We start from the raw sequence: 16,735 nt of genomic DNA, 5'->3' as shown, positions 1-16,735 counted from the left end.
GGACCGAACAAATTACAAACATCAATCTTTCTCTGACAGAGAACATAAAAAATTGTACGAGGGTACTCCCAAAAGTAAGGTCTCCTATTTTTTATACGTACATAGACTTGTTTATTTCTACAATGTTTACAGCTTGAACATTTAGCTATATTTCGACATAATTACCATTTCTGTCGATGCATTTTTGTAGACGCTGTGGCAGTTTTTGTATGCCCATGTCATACCAGCTCGCCGCCATGCTGTTCAGAAAGTTATAGACCTTCTCATTCACCTCGTCGTTGGAGCTGAAACGCTTTCCGGCCAAATGTTCTTTTAACCTAGGGAACTGGACGCCAAGTCAGGACTATAGGGTGGATGGGTGGTTATGTTCCACTGAAACTGTTGCAGGAGGGCAACGGTTTGCCGAGAGATGTGTGGGCGAGCGTTGTCATGGAGAATGCGCACGCCCTTGCTCAACATTCCTCTTCTCCGGTTCTGAATTGCCATTTGAGTTTTTTCAGAGTCTCACAGTACCCGTCAGCGTTAACTGTGGTCCCGGCGATTCAGCTCCGACGACGAGGTGAAAGAAGTAGTTCATAACTTTTTGAACAGCATAGTGGCGAACTGGTATGACATGGGCACACAGAAACTGCCACAGCGTCTACAAAAATGCATCGACAGAAATGGTGATTATGTAAAAAATAGCTAAATATCCAGTCTGTAAGCTGATGTGAAACATTGTAGAAATAAACAGAAAAATAGGAGACCTTACTTTTGGGATTACCCTCGTATACATAATACCACGAAACACGGCTTCGTTAGAGGCCACTTGATCAGCCACATCCGTCATTTCATTGCGCCAGTGCTGCTTTACCACAGCAAGATCGTGCACTCAATTTCCGCACTAGGTCACGAGTGGCCTTACACTCCTGCACGATTCAGTAAGAGGGTTCGAATAGACTAGCAGGAAAAGACTGTAGCGCTACCGTTCTCAGGACCGTCGGAGTTGCAAAGTACACTGGCAGGGAAGGAAGGACAAGATGTAGCTCTGACGTAACAGCGACGCCTTGATGTATGCAACCGTCAGCATTAGATTTGTAATTGCTCCGTTTCTGATCGCTACTGCCTTCATCCATTTAATTTTCATTGCACTCACGATGACGTATTCCCTTGCAGTGTGTCCCCTGATCCATTTGCCTGTTTCCCTATCCTCCCAAGCAACTTCCAACACACTATTTTCCATTGTTTTCTGAACTACCATCAGTATCTAAACAGTTATTGCTTAAATATGTCCAATTTTTCTGTTAAAAATCGACACTGTTAATACTCACTGACTACAAACTATCTATAAGTAGCTACTAGAACCGTTTCTTTAACTACTTATTTTATCAAAAGCTTCCCAGGCCGTTTTTTGTCCTGTATTGAAGTAAACGCATGTCACTCCAATCGTTGTCTTGACCTTCTAAAAGTACAAATATTTGCCCACTTGTTCTGCGAGTTCCATTAAACGATTTTCTTTTCCATGTGTTTAGGATACACTATTTTAATCTGATTCCCAACCTTACTTCTTGAGCTCACTGTTACTTTCTTCCTTTCTTTGTCGCCTTCTTCTTCATCACCAGAGTCTAGCAGTACAGTGTCACCAGCAAATCGGAGTTTCTTCAGATACGTTTCATTGATACATATTCACTCTCAGCATCCCCATTTCAAGAATATGAAATCTTTCTGTAGGAATGCTTAGGATAGCTTTGTGATGCGGAATTTTCTCCATCCAATCTGACTTAATGCCTTATTTCTCAAAGATCGTTTGTATAAATTGGGTTGAAAATTAGTCAAAATCATTCTTAAAAACCTATAAATCTCAGTTGAAGTGGTGATCTCAAAAAATTGTGATGTCTGTGGTCTACAAATGATCACTTCTCCTACAGTCACTTCTAAAATCAGCGACATAGTTTTCCTGACTGAAATACATTGTTTCTTCTCTAGGTTGTTGGTGACACTTTCAGGGGATATGTTCCACAGGATGGTTTTGCTAAACTGGGACAAACTGCATGAAATGGTCCATAAGAGGATATAGCAAAGAAAATGTCATATGGACATACGACCGAAAATGCGTTCCAAGGAAGGTACAACTGTTTCAAGGTGGAAGTTAAAAATATTTGATAGTGTAGGTTCAATGAACGCAGACAAGAGACACAGCAAGCATGTGGGATCGTTCTGTCTGTGCAGGTATTTGTGGTATCATGACAGCGTACCACTACCGCCAGTTCAGGATGTACGTTAAGATGTCTTAGCACAGAATCGCGGAAATGAGATGGAGCACCGCCACGTAGTAGCAGGGAATGTCACCCACAGGAAGTGCAGATAATCTGCGCCAGTGAGGCGTTGAAGAAGGACGACTGGTCTGGCAGTCCGGTCTCCAATAATGCTCATCCATGCATTGAGGCTGAACCATGCTGATCGGTTAGTATCCTACAACTAACACACTAGTCGAGACACAACATTCCCTTTTTCCTGTGTGTTCTCATGTGCCCTTTCAGTCACTCAAACATGCGCTGTCAAAGATCTTTTATCTCCACATTCAAGTTGGTGTACCTCCCATGGAAGGCATTTCTCGCCGTAAGTCCATATGACCCCATTTTGTTCCTTTTCCTGTTAGAAATCATTCCGTGCAGTTTGCCTCCATTTAGCAAAATCACCCTGTATGTTAGACACTGGAGCCAAACACAATCATCATTTTATTTCTTGTCTCCTTTATAAGGAGGGAGAATAATTTCCCGTTATTCCAGTTCTGGGGAATCATCTTCTAGCGCAGAGACTAGCAAGTAAACTTATCCAAGGAATACTCTTCCATTTCGACCAGCTATGAATATGTTGTAGTACAGAGCAAAATAAGAAACCCAACTTTTTTTTATGAGTGTCCATACAGCCGTTAAGGGGTGAAACCCCTTACTTCAAAAATTGAGTTTAATATTTCTGAATAAATATCCTCTACACGGTAAAAGATATAAAGAAACTTTAAATACAAGTTTTACGATTTTTAATGTATGCTACTATACGCTACCCCAGTGCACGCGGATTTGTCGAAAATGTCACTTTTTTCTAAATCTTTTCTCTCTCCCTTCCCCCTCCCCACCCTCTACCGCCACTATTTTTTTTTTCATTGCGAAATTGGACTAATAGCAAAACGTATAGCATCGTTAATGCCTAATTCAAGCGCACATGATAAAGTGGCATTCCAAAGACACATTCGTCATAGATAAGCTACAAACATATATGTATATCTGTAAGTTGTCATGTTTAGTTGTTTCATGAGTCCCTCCCAAATAAATATATTCTAAACGAGTATACCACGTGTACTGTTATACATATTTTTTCCTTGCAATTTTATGAAATATAAAATATTTTGTGTGTTATTCATTTTCTTTTTACGTTTGGTGCATTCTTTGTTTTCAAGTTGCAACCATTTCAAATTTACTTATGCTATATTTTAAATTGCTTCTACCTTACTGTTGTAACATTTTTGTAAACCTGTACAATAATGAGAAAGGCGAAGAACTGTTACAGTCAAAAAATACCGAATGCACTTTGTTACGGAGAATTACATCTCTGAAATAACATTTCATCACATAAGATTGAATTTGGTATTAACGATAGTATAGCTTTGCTATTGATCATTTGCCGAAATGAAAAACAAATTAATAAGAAAGCGGGATTTCGAAAAAATGACTGATTGGACAAATCAGAGTGCACAATTGTAACGCACGTTAACAACCATAAAACGTTTATTTGAATTTTTTTCACGTGTTGCCGTTTCAGCGGTGTTGGGTATCGGCCATTCGTCTCGTATAGGGTGCCTAAGTGACGCAGCGTTCTCCGAATGCTGTACAACGAAGTAAATAACATTAGCGGTTTAATTTCTATAAAGAAGATTATTGACAATGCTTAATTTGGAGATTTAAAAGTAGTAGTCGCAAACGATGCACGACATGCAAACAATTATGTTCGTCGCTATAGACAAGTCGAGACAAGTAAGTGTTAAGGACCACAACTAGTTGTTTTTGTAGCACGCTCCACGAATACGTTCCACTAATGTCCGTATACTGAGCTGACCTGAGCGGCCGAGGCTGGCTTGAGGGTGTTCCTGTCATGGTGCGGTCCTATTCCGCACACATTTGGCCAACGTCTTTTCACCGCTTTCTCTGGTCTTGCATTCTTCGCCTTCGTTCCGGTCACGCCAGAACAAACGATATTCATTCAGAAGTATTAAACTCAATTTTTCCTAGAGCGTGTCTCACGCTCTTAACGGCCATATGGGTACGTTTAAAAAAGATTGTCTTTTATTTCGCTCTACACTAAAACATATTCAAAGACGATTAAAATCAAAGTATATCGCATGGATAGGTTTACTTGTAAGGGAACAAGTTTAAGAGTTCGTATCGTTAGCGGGTTAGGTGCTGCTAAACCGTGCACAATCTGAGTGTGTCTGGCCAGAGGAGAGCAGGACAGAGCCAGCTGTTAGGTGGTGCTGCGCGGGCGCCCACGGGCTGTCCGTTAATTAGGCGTGTTAGCCTAATTAGGCGGTCGCCGCTAGCTGCGCGATGCATCGACGCGACTCAGCTACGGCGCCAGTTGGCGGACGCATCTAGTACGGCAACTGGGACCACCGCAGCTCCACTGTGGACTGGCCCTTCATCCACGGCCTGATGCCTGGCGGTGGTACACACTGGGGTGACAAAAGTCACGGCGTGTCTCTTACTGTCGTGTTGGAGCGCCTTTTGATCGGCATAGTGCAACATCTCGACGTGGCAAGAACTCAACTAATCTTTAGAAGTCCCCTGCAGGAACATTGAGCCGTGCTGATTCTATATCCGTCCATAGGCCGGCCGGTGTGGCCGTGCGGTTCCAGGCGCTTCAGTCTGGCACCGCGTGACCGCTACGGTCGCAGGTTCGAATCCTGCCTCGGGCATGGCTGTGTGTGATGTCCTTAGTTAGGTTTAAGTAGTTCTAAGTTCTAGGGGATTGATGGCCACAGATGTTAAGTCCCATAGTGCTCAGAGCCATTTTATCCGTCCATAGTTGTGGAGGTGTTACCAGTGAAGGATTTAGTACACGAACTGGCCTTTCGATCCTATGGGACTCGTGTGGGGGTTATATCGGAGGCAAATCAGAAGCTCGAACTGTCTAGAACGTTCTTCAAATCTATAGCGAACAATCGTAGTCCATTGACATGGCACTTTGCCATCCACAAAAATTCCTCCGTTGTTAGGGAACATGAAGTCCAAGAACGACTGCAAATGGGCTCAAAGTAGCCTAACACAACCAGATCATCCAGTCTATTCGCTGTAAACACAGCCCACACCATTATGGAGCCACCGCCGTCTTGAACAGCGCCTTCTTGATACCGTCGTGGGGTCTGCACCACACTCGAACCCTACCATCGGCTCTTACCAACTAAAATTGGGACTCGTATGACGTCGCTACCGTTTTCCAATCGTCTGGGGTCCAACTGATATGGTCACGAGTTCAAGAGAGGTACTGCCGGCGATGTCGTTTGCTATCGTAGCGTATTAACGCCAAATTTCGCCGCACTGTCCTAACGGATACGTTCGTCGTACGTCTCGAATTGATTTCTGAGGTTATTGCTTGTCTGTCAGCACTGACCACTATGCGAAATGTTCTTGGTCATTAAGTGAAGGCCTTCGGCCACTACTTCTTCCGTGGTGACAGGTAATGCCTGAAATTTGTTATTCTTGGCACGCTCTTGACACTGTGATTCTCTGAATACTGAATTCCCTGATGATTCTAACAACGGAATGTCCCGTGTTTCTAGCTCCAACCACCATTCCGCGTTCAAAGTCTGTTTACTCACGACGTGCGGCTATAATCACGTAGGAAACCTTTTCACTCGAAGCAGTTGAGAATAAATGACAGCTCCGTCCAACCACTTCTCTTTTATGCCTTGTGTACGCGATCCTACCGCCATCGGTATATTATCGTATGGCTACCCCATGAGTTCTGTCACCTCAGTGTGTTGCGGTCTTAGGGTACGCGAATTACTAAAAGCAGAAGTGTACTTATGAAGATGGTAGTGACAAAACGTGTGTGGCTTCAAGCTGCGCGATAATTTGATGACACATCGGCTGTTTGTGATTATACACCCAACACATTTTTGGAACGTATGTTTGCTGGCACTGTGACCAAGTACGTCACAGAACTCGAAAGTTTCAGCTCAGCTGCGTAGAAAATGTAGTTGGTTGGTTGGTTGTTTTGGGGGAAGAGACCAAACTGCGAGGTCATCGGTCTCAGCGGATTACGGAAGGACGGGGAAGGAAGTCAGCCGTGCCCTTTCGAAGGAACCATCCCAGCATTTGCGTGGAGCGATTTAGGGAAATCACGGAAAACCTTAATCAGGATGGCCGGACGCGGGATTGAACCGTCGTCCTCCCGAATGCAAGTCCAGTGTGCTAACCACTGCGCCACCTCGCTCGGTAAAATGTAGTTACTTGCCTACACAATTGAAGTATATTTTGACTTCATTTCGTGATTTGAAGGAGGCCGATCTCGGCTAGGACTGATTATTTCTGCGAATTACTATCTGACTGTACCACTAAATATTAGTTTCAAAACACTTTGCCCGTCTCCGTTACTGTCCCTAGTACGATGAAAATATTAATGTTCCAGTCCTCACGAGAATGAGTAAATCTCGTTCGACACTTCCCCAACATAAATCGTCGTCGCTGGGAACAGAAGGAGAGCTGAAGTCAGTAGCCAACGAAGCTAACGACTAGACTAGCTAGTCAAATAGTGATATGAAATGTATGGTATTTGAAGGTAAACAGAGATGTTTAACAGTGGTGGCTTATGAACAACTGATGATCATGATTTGATCTACGGTAATACGGGGAAGAACGTCCTCGTCGCCGTCTTCATTCCGAAAACTAGTTCGATACAGCTCTAGCCTGTGCAAGTCTCTTCCTCCGAAAATAACTACTGCAGTCAAAAAATGGATCAAATGGCTCTGAGCACTATGGGACTTAACATCTATGGTCATCAGTCCCCTAGAAATTAGAACTACTTAAACCTAACTAACCTAAGAGCATCACACACATCCATGCCCGAGGCAGGATTCGAACCTGCGACCGTAGCAGTCGCGAGGCTCCGGACTGAGCGCCTAGAACCGCTAGACCACCGCGGCCGGCTACTGCAGTCAATATTCATTTCATCCATTTGAACTAGCCTACTGTCTCTCTGTGCAATTTAACTTCCACTAACTCATTCACTCCCTTCAGAAAAACTTCCTAATGTTTAAATTTAAATTCGAAATTAGCATTTTTTTCAGCAATAATTTTCTTGTTTGCCAGTCTGCGTTTAATATCCTCTCTACTTCGGCCAAAGTCAGTTATTCTGCTGCTCATCTGCTACTTTTGGCGTCTCACCTAAACCCGCTGTATCATCTGATATGATTCGACAACATTCCATTACTCTAGTTTTACTTTTGTTCATATTCACCTTACATCCTTCTTTACACACTTTCCATTTTGTTCGGCTGCTATATCAAGCCGTTTACAAACTGCAAAGCTTTTTTCCTACTCTCCCTGAATTTTAGTTTCGTTTCCAAATTTCTGCTTGCTTTCCTTCGCAGTTTGCTCAATGTGCAAACTTTATAACATCGGATATAGGTACGGTACACTCCGTCCTCAGCCAACGTGTATGCCATCAAAAGATTACGGAATACGCATTTAAAGGTGCGATCTTTTAAATACCATGTATGTGATCAATGTGGATCAAAACAGGTCGTAATAAAATGTGTTTCATGCAGTTGTGTTTTCAAAATGACTTTCTTCTGAGACTTAACGCTATTAATGATACTGAAGGTTCATCTTGATCGTAATCACTCTTTATTCCTTACACTTGACGTATGTCAGCAATTATCATTTTCAGATTCTATGATATAAAGACAGGACACAAAACAACATTATACAGGAGATGGAGAAAAATACGGACATACCAAAAACACAACACATTACCATGCCTGACACTCTGTGGGAAAATAGCTGGCATTCAAAACAATTTCCTGTCTTCTCGTGGTTTCTAGGGAAATCTTGTACCAGTCTTCCTGCAAAATAGTTACAGGTTCAGATAGGGATGATGGATATTGATAGTGATCACGCACCCTTCTCTCTAAAGTAGAGCACGAAGGCTCAATAATATTGAGACCCGGCGATTATAGTGGCCAAGGAAGATATGAAGTTCCTCTTAGTGCTCACAAAACCAGTCCTGAACGATGCGACCTGTGTGGACAGAGTCCATGTCGTCTTGGAGCACCGCATCACCATTGGGCAACAAACATTGTACCACTGGATGGACCTGATCAGCTGAAAGGGTCACACATTTAATGACAGTAATGACATCTTGCAGAGTACCCCTGGGGCCCATAGAATATCACGTTATGGCCGCTCAAAGCATCACCGAGCCTTCGCCATCTTTCACTTTTGGGATACAAACACCGCCGTAAGTTGGAAGCGATGTGCAACTCATCCAACCAAATGTCTTTGTTCCATCGCCCAGTCCAGGTTTAGGTTTTCTTGGTACGGGCTTTTGCATCGCTGATGAGTGGTTTTGAAATCCTAGTCGCCCTGCAATTCCCTGTTTATTTAGCTCCCTCTGTGTTGTTTTTGTGCTGACAGGATTCGCGAGAGCGATGTTCATTTCTGCAATGACTTTTGCGGATGACGTTCCCCTATTTTTTATCACATTTCTCCTCAGTGACAGTCTGTTACTTTCACCCAACACACACTTTCGTCAGCGTTGTTACTTAGCGGATGAAGTTTCTCCGCTTTTCGTGTATGCGGTATAAATCTTCGATTTGGTGCCTACTGAAACACAAAACACTTCGGCTACCTTTGCTGTGGAAGCAAGCACCATGCAAGCATCAACAGTTAGCCCAAGTTCTAACGCACTTATCTCCGATATAATGCACCAGAGTCCGCAGCTCGTGGCCTTGCGGTGGTGTTCTCGCTTCCCGCGCACGGGGTCCCGGGTTCGATTCCCGGCGGGGTCGGAGATTTTTCCTACCTCGAGATGACTGGGCGTTGTAGTGCCGTCGTCGTCATAATCATTCATCCCCATTATGGTCGAGGAAGGCAATGGCAAACCACCTCCGCTAGGCCCTTGCCTAGTCGGCGGTGTGGGTCTCCCACATCGTCCCCTACGCTCCTCGGAGTATGGGACCTCATTATCATCAATTACACAGAACGCAGTTTTTCCCACGATTGACACTTGCAACATATTGTGGACATTGCACCGATAACGTTCGTAATTAAATACAACAGCGCAACCTCCAGGTTTGATTAGCATTTATGTTCAAGGATGTATCTCTCGAGGTGTTTCCATATTTTTAGCCAGCCCCCGTATTTCATAGAATATGAAGTCAAGCAATAGATGAGTGAACAAAGTACTTGTAACAATAAAATCAAACACTGTGAATTCTTGACATGTGACCTGTGTGGAGCCAATGCCAGCTGTATGGAGTATATTGGGAAGCACAAGAAAAATGTTACCCGTCGCTAGAGGACGGAATAATAGCACCCGGAGGTATCGTCTTAATGGTTAATAGCTATGTAATGCGGTTGCAGACTAAAGCCTTATAAAGTCGTAATTATACACACAAAAACATAAAGTTCAAGGAATCATACAAACGTATACTCAAAAGCATATCCAAAATAATGTTGGATGATACCAAGAGGAAATATGGGTGGTAGGCCAATTTAGGGAAGAGAAAACGTTGACATAAATACAGATGTACATAGTTTTCGTTCGCACGATACTGCGTGCCGGCTGTCATTCGGTCTTCATTCAGGTCACGTATTTTCTTGAAATGGCTCTTTTGAGAAGATATTTTCTTTCATTGTTCCATTACTGAGTGGTAACTATTTTATGTAATCATCTGTAGGTTGATTCAGTGTTATGTTAAATACATCGCTGTTCCGTATCCGTTATTTACACCATAGATTCTGAAGATCACGATTACTGAAACGCTTCACATCTATGTAATATAAACAATTTCGCTCAAGGCTATCTGTATCACTGAGTGTTGAAGAAAGTATGGTCACATACGTCTGCAAAGAAATTTTAGTTTGTGACTCAGAAACGTGTTTTTCTCGCTCAAAACTGATTTCACTTATCTCAAGACTAGGTACGACGACGATGTTGATGGCTCATAGAGTGAAACAGAACCACTTAAAGTTGATGATTCATCAACTATGGGTAACAGAAGTTCGTGAGTGGTGAAAGGTTGAATTGGAGGAAAGGTTAAATGGGTATGCTGGTGCTGCAATCTTGATGTCTTTCTTGGAAGGTGGTCGCAATGAGTGCGCTGAATTTATCGTGATTGTTGTTACGGTCCTCTTAAACAGTCAAATAGAGATTGCCATTGGCCGACACAACTCACCGTGGGGTAGAGGTTACGGAATACGATATCTAGGAGGGAGGGACGCTGATATAGTCGTGGCTTCCGCAGAAATTCAAATATAACCGCTAATTTTTCTCTAACGTAACAGCACCAAACGCTCTACAAAACGTACAAAAACTGTCACGCCCTTTACCAGTATACGTAAGGCAGCAGTTATGAAAGGCATAGTGCAACATTATTAGTGATGTGCAAAGCACCAATGATACATCTGTTGCATAAATTTCATCGAATTAGCGACGGCGTACTCCGTGCGAACAGGCCTTGGAAGGCTCAACGATACCGACCGGCCGCCGTGTAATCCTCAGCCCACAGGCGCCACTGGATGCGGATGTGGAGGGGCATGTGGTCAGCACACCGCTCTCCTGGCTCTATGTCAGTTTACGAGACCGGAGCCGCTACTTCTCAATCAATTAGCTCCTCAGTTTGCCTCACAAGGGCTGAGTGCACCCCGCTTGCCAACAGCGCTCGGCACACAGGATGGTCACCCATCCAAGTGCTAGCCCAGCCCGACAGCGCTGAACTTCGGTGACCTGACGGGAACCGTTGTTACCACTGCGGCAAGGCTGTTGGCTTAACGACGTACAAATCAGTATTACATAGTGGTTACCCAAAACATTTGACCCAGTTTACTTGTTGGGGTCTATAATGCATAACGCCGTCACAATCAGAAAGTGTACGATAAAAATTTGCCGATATAGTGGTTACACTCAGCGTAGCACCATGTGGAAGCAGGAAACACGATTAATACTGCAAGAGAAATCTTCGCGTGGGGTTCTGGTCAATATCTCCTCGCAAACACCTTCGAGAAGTCAACCTCCTCCTTAAAATTCAAACACCTAGAAAAATTCTTGCGTATAGCACGCGATCTCCTGCCCCTTATCACTTGTTGTGATTGCCGCGCATGGCGATTTACGTCAGAAAATGTTTGGTGAGCAAACACGCAAAACGTAGCACGAAAAATTGTCACGACATCCACTCCTGAACGCGCGTGTGTGCGTGGACGTGGGCATGAATGACCTACGAAACTGAACGCTTTTCTTATGAAGCATAAAAACCAATTCGCCCCTTGTTATTTCATTTCTAATTAACTGTATTCATTGTTTTTTGACGACTAGAGATAAATTAATAATATAGCAAACAGTTTTTACTCTCTCTAACGAGATATTTAACAACTGACGTACCCAGATCTATAGACACCAGGGAAGAAAGAAGAGGGGCACTTCTTCTGGGCCCTGATGTCAAAATCTACGAATTAAGGAACGCGCGGTCTTAAAGTTAGATACCTCCCAGTAAACACATTCCACGATATGAGATAGACGTTGTAATTCGGTAAGAGATGAAAAAACCAGCCACATAGAAGTTAATAAATTGATTTCAGTATGTGGTGGTGGTGGTTAGTGTTTAACGTCCCGTCGACAACGAGGTCATTAGAGACGAAGCGTAAGCTCGAGTTAGGGAAGGTTTGGGAAGGAAATCGGCCGTGCCCTTTCAAAGGAACCATCCCGGCATTTGCCTGAAACGATTTAGGGAAATCACGGAAAACCTAAATCAGGATGGCTGGAGACGGGATTGAACCGTCGTCCTCCCGAATGCGAGTCCAGTGTGCTAACCACTGTGATTTCAGTAATTGACATATTCAGTAAGTGTATTTGACGGGTTGCTAGTCCGCAGGCGCTACTAAAAGTGCCCAATAATAACTGCAACTTTTTTAAAAAACTTTCTCAACCTCACACGCTTCGTGGCAGGTGGCTTGAAAAATAAATGGATTGATAAACAATTGGATCGAACTGATCTGTCTCACTTAGCTCAGGGACAGGGAATAGTGTAAGGATGGGTTGTAACAACTCTGTTCTTACGAAAATTCTGACATATAGTCTGCTACACATACGGAATGTATCATATCATAAATAATAACGAAAACTGACGTTGGTGGACACACACGATAAGAGAAGCAAAAAGTTTTCTGTAAACATGGGATCCGTTTGCGAGACATTTCCCAAAGTGAAAACAAATTAGTAAACCTGTTTTGAAATGTGAACCTTTCGTTTAAATCACCATCCAATTGAAGTGAAATTTGAGGTAAACTCACACACTGCCCATGAGTCACCGCATCATCCATTTCAGTACCCCACACCAAAGTCTTTAATACAGGCGGGCTAACCAAACTAAAAGGTTCCCAGGTGTACTATGTCGTGTGGTCAATCTTCAACACAAATAGCTCACACATACTGTCGTATCAGACCTGCTTCAATAAAACAACAATAAAATTCAGTTCACAAAGAAATGTGCCATATAGTTAATTTCCTGGCGTAATGGCCCAGCAGATGCCTTTTGGATATTAGCGAGCGGAAAATTTTCGCAGAATTTTATACACCGATAACTAAAACAGAAAGAGACTGACTCAGAATGCCATACGACTAAACTAATTACACAGAGCGAGGTGGCGTAGTACCTAGACTCATCTCAGAGATGATGACAGTTCAGCAGTTCCGATCACCATCCAGCTATCCTGACTTAGTTTTTCCATGATTTCCCTAAGCCGATTAGGCGAATGCCTACACGATTACTTCGAAACTGCGTGGCAGATTTCATTCCCAAATTGTGCCCCACTTTGACCTTATGCCCCACCTGAAACGACCTATTTAGCGGCGCAACAAATTCTAATCTTCTGTCCTTGATTCAAAAGGATTACGTACAGAGGCTACACTTCAAAACGTGGTTCTAGATAACAATGATATGATGGCCTACATTAAAAAAACGATTTTTTCGTTCATTTTAAGGTATGTGTGAATCATGAATCGCACTATACAGGGTGACATTAAGTCTTTTCCGTGATTACAAAAATTTGATTCTAAGGAAATGTGCTACATACAGCGTAGCAGTTTGTTGCAAATGGTAGCTTAAATCAAAAAAATCTATGTGCTCCATTTGTTGCCCATAGAACGTAGAGGCGACTTTAATGTCTCTCTATGTCTTAGCCAAAATCTCCCCCGTCACCGCCTCTACCGCATCTAGTATTCGTGCCGTAAGGGCTTTGCACATTACAAATTGATGAGCTGAACACATTGGACTTAACGTAATGCCACAAGAAAGGCATGAATTGTACGTCTCGTGAAACTATTGACTATGATGTTGGACCATCTCCACCGATCCATCTGTCTGAAAAGGTTTCGTCCAAGAACTGGCAGAAGTAAAACTTTGAGGACAGGGCGTGAGTCATGCTTGGGTAGCTCAGTTGGTGGAGCACTTGCCCGCGAAAGGAAAAGGTCCCGAGTTCGAGTCTCGGTCCGGTATACAGTTTTAATGTGCCAGGAAGTTTCATATCAGCGCACACTCCGCTGCAGAGTGAAAATCTCACTCTGGAAATAGTATCCATTTGGGCGTCGCTATATCCTGTTGGAACACTACCCACTGTTGAAATTCCTGTAAGTGATACCGCCAGAGCACATTTAGAACTGCATACATAAAAACTCAGTGTGTTATCATTTGAAACAAGCCACATAATTGTATCTATCATAATTCCTCAATAACAAAGTTTTGTAGTAAGGAAAAGCCTTTATGTCCACCCTATACTTCGTCCACATTGACAGCACATTTTCACAGTGAACATTCAGATGAGTATGTGCTAGCAGTTGCAGTATATTTTGTATTATATGGCTAACGAGTTGTTACTAAGGGTATAGTGATATACATTGCAGTTATTACAAAAACGGGAAGGATCTAGGAAAAACTAGACTTAAAAAACGTTTCGCTGAATCTCTTTCGTGGCATGATTACCTAATTGAGGTACGTTTCAAGACTAGAGTTCTCCTATGCATACTAAATAGAATCGTTTAGGTTGGTAAAGAGAAACGTAGAGTTGAGGTCTTGATAAGAATGTGATGAGTTAGTGCGCCACCGTTCTCTGTGCTTCGACGCGAAGCTATTTGTGTACGACTAAATGTGCCGGCAGAGGGGAGGGGGGGGGGGGGGGGGATACGCACAGTCTATTGCTGACAGGTGAAGACGAACATCTGGAGCCTCTACAGCGAGACAAAGAATTTTATTGCTGCAGAGAGCGGGTCGGGTCAGGGCGAAGCTATCGACTGGCAGTCTCTTTGAGCTCAAAAGGACCCCCAGCGAGAAGGATTTAATCCCGGCACTTGGCTGCTGCGCCGATGAGAACTCTTTCGCGTCGGCTACGCGCTCCGCTAGTTCAGTCTGCGTGGCAGCTTATCGCGGGGCCAACTGGAGCCTTTGATCTTCCGGGGCTGCGTCTTCCGCGGCCCACGTGCCTCGCCCGGGCTCTCCGAGGCGCGGTGCCACGACGTCCACGTCTGTTAACACAAAGCCTGCGCCGTATTGCCTCTTAACCCCGGCATGGGTACGGAATGGGAAAACCTCCAATGTCTGCATCTAACATCTACATCTACATTTATACTCCGCAAGCCACCCAACTGTGTGTGGCCGAGGTCACTGTCATTACCTCCCTTTCCTGTTCCAGTCGCGTATGATTCGCGGGAAGAAAGACTGCCGGAAAGCCTCCGTGCGCGCTCGAATCCCTCTAATTTTACATTCGTGATCTTCTCAGGAGGTATAAGTAGGGGGAAGCAATATACTCGATACCTCATCCAGAAACGCACCCTCTCGAAACCTGGACAGCAAGCTACACCGCGTTGCAGAGCGCCTCTCTTGCAGAGTCTGCCACTTGAGTTTGCTAAATATCTCCGTAACGCTATCACGCTTACCAGATAACACTGTGACGAAACGCGCCGCTATTCTTTGGATCTTCTCTATCTCCTCTGTCAACCCGACCTGGTACGGATCACACACTGATGAGCAATACTCGAGTATAGGTCGAACGACTGTTTTGTAAGCCATCTCCTTTCTTGATGGACTACATTTTCTAAGAACTCTCGCAATGAATCTCAACCTGGCACCCACCTTACCAACCATTAATTTTATATGATCATTCCACTTCAAATCGTTCCGTACGCATACTCCCAGATATTTTATCGAAGTAACTGCTACCAGTGTTTGTTCCGCTATCATATAATCGTTCAATAAAGGATCCTTCTTTCTACTTATTCGCAATACATTACATTTGTCTATGCTAAGGGTCAGTTGCCACTCCCTGCACCAAGTGCCTCTCCGCTGCAGATCTTCCTGCATTTCGCTACAATTTTCTAATGCTACAACATCTCTGTATACTGCAGCATCACCCGCGAAAAGCCGCATGGAAATTCCTACACTATCTACTAGGTCATTTATGTATCTTGTGAAAAGCAATGGCCCCATAACACTCCCCTGTGGCACGCCAGAGGTCACTTTAACGTCTGTAGGGATCTCTCCATTGAGAACAACATGCTGTGTTTTGTTTGCTAAAAACTCTTCAATCCAGCCACACATCTGGTCTGATATTCCGTGGGCTCTTACTTTATCAAGCGACAGTGCGGAACTGTATCGAACGCCTTCCGGAAGTCAAGGAAAATGGCATCTACCTGGGAGCCTGTATCTAATATTTTCTGGGTCTCATGAGCAAACAAAGCGAGTTGGCTCTCACATGATCGCTGTTTCCGGAATCCATGTTGATTCCTACAGAGTAGATTCTGGGTTTCCAGAAATGACATGATACGCGAGCAAAAAACATGTTCTAAAATTCTGTAACAGATTGATGAGATATAGGTTCTTCTGCTCGACGACCCTTCTTGAAAACTGGAGCTACCTGTGCTCTTTTCCAATTATTTGGAACCTGCCGTTCCTCTAGAGACTTGCGGTACACAGCCATTAGAAGGGTGGCAAATTCTTTCGCGTACTCTGTGTAGAAACAAATTGGTATCCTGTCAGGTCCAGTGGACTTTCCTCTGTTGAGTGATTTCAGTTGCTTTTCTATTCCTTGGACACTTATTTTGATATCAGTCATTTTTTCGTTCGTGAGAGGATTTAGAGAAGGAACTGCAGTGCGGTCTTCCTCTGTGAAACAGCTTTGGAAAAAGGTATTTAGTATTTCAGCTTTACGCATATCATCTTCTGTTTCAATGCCATTATCATCAAAGACTGTCTGGATATGCTGTTTCGGTCCACTTACTGATTTAACAAAAGACCAGAACTTCCTAGGATTTTCTTTCAAATCGGTATATAGAATTTTACTTTCGAATTCACTGAACGCTTCACGCATAGCCTTCCTTATGCTAACTTTGAGATCGTTTAGCTTCTTTTTGTCTGAGATGTTTTGGCTGCTTTTAAATTTGCAGTGAAGCTCCCTTTGCTTTCGCAGTAGTGTCCTAACTTTGTTGTTGAACG

General features: G+C 43.6%; 1 protein-coding gene and 1 pseudogene across 1 annotated transcript in view; one reads left to right on the top strand and one right to left on the bottom strand.

The window, feature by feature from the left end:
* LOC126281761 (microtubule-associated protein futsch) overlaps nt 1-16,735 on the top strand; it is a 791,323-nt gene that overhangs the window by 82,904 nt on the left and 691,684 nt on the right. The window lies entirely within an intron of this gene.
* LOC126282582 (5S ribosomal RNA) lies at nt 10,907-11,024 on the bottom strand (annotated as a pseudogene).

This window comes from Schistocerca gregaria, chromosome 7 (assembly GCF_023897955.1).
Source record: "Schistocerca gregaria isolate iqSchGreg1 chromosome 7, iqSchGreg1.2, whole genome shotgun sequence".
Classification (NCBI taxonomy): Eukaryota; Metazoa; Arthropoda; class Insecta; order Orthoptera; family Acrididae; genus Schistocerca; species Schistocerca gregaria.
Note: the sequence above shows the minus strand (reverse complement) of the source record. Positions and strands in the feature narration are given on the sequence as shown.